General features: G+C 46.2%; 1 pseudogene; it reads left to right on the top strand.

Annotated features, from left to right (window-relative positions):
• Positions 1-6: 6 nt before the first annotated feature.
• Positions 7-319, top strand: LOC105460378 (annotated as a pseudogene).
• Positions 320-325: the final 6 nt, after the last annotated feature.

The following is a 325-nucleotide window of genomic DNA, read 5'->3' as shown; positions in this document are numbered from 1 at the left end:
AAATTTTGTGTGAAAAACAAAATTAAGTGCGCGGACGCATTCCGAATGTTGACTGTGGCATATGGTGAAGCTACCTTGGACCGAAGCAACGTTTATCGGTGGTTCAAAATGTTCTCAGAGGGTCGAGAAGATGTGAACGACGAAGAGCGTGCCGGACGCCCGAGCACGTCAACAACAGACGAAAACATTGATGAAGTGAAGAAAATAGTATTGGCCAATCGTCGAATCACCGTTAGAGAAGTTGCTGAGGACCTAAACATATCGATTGGCTTCGTGCCATTCGATTTTTACCAATGATTTGGGCATGAGACGGGTCGCCGCGAAA

Source organism: Wasmannia auropunctata, unplaced genomic scaffold (assembly GCF_000956235.1).
Source record: "Wasmannia auropunctata unplaced genomic scaffold, wasmannia.A_1.0 LD323309.1, whole genome shotgun sequence".
NCBI classification, from domain to species: domain Eukaryota; kingdom Metazoa; phylum Arthropoda; class Insecta; order Hymenoptera; family Formicidae; genus Wasmannia; species Wasmannia auropunctata.
This window is presented reverse-complemented; position numbering and strand designations above follow the sequence as displayed.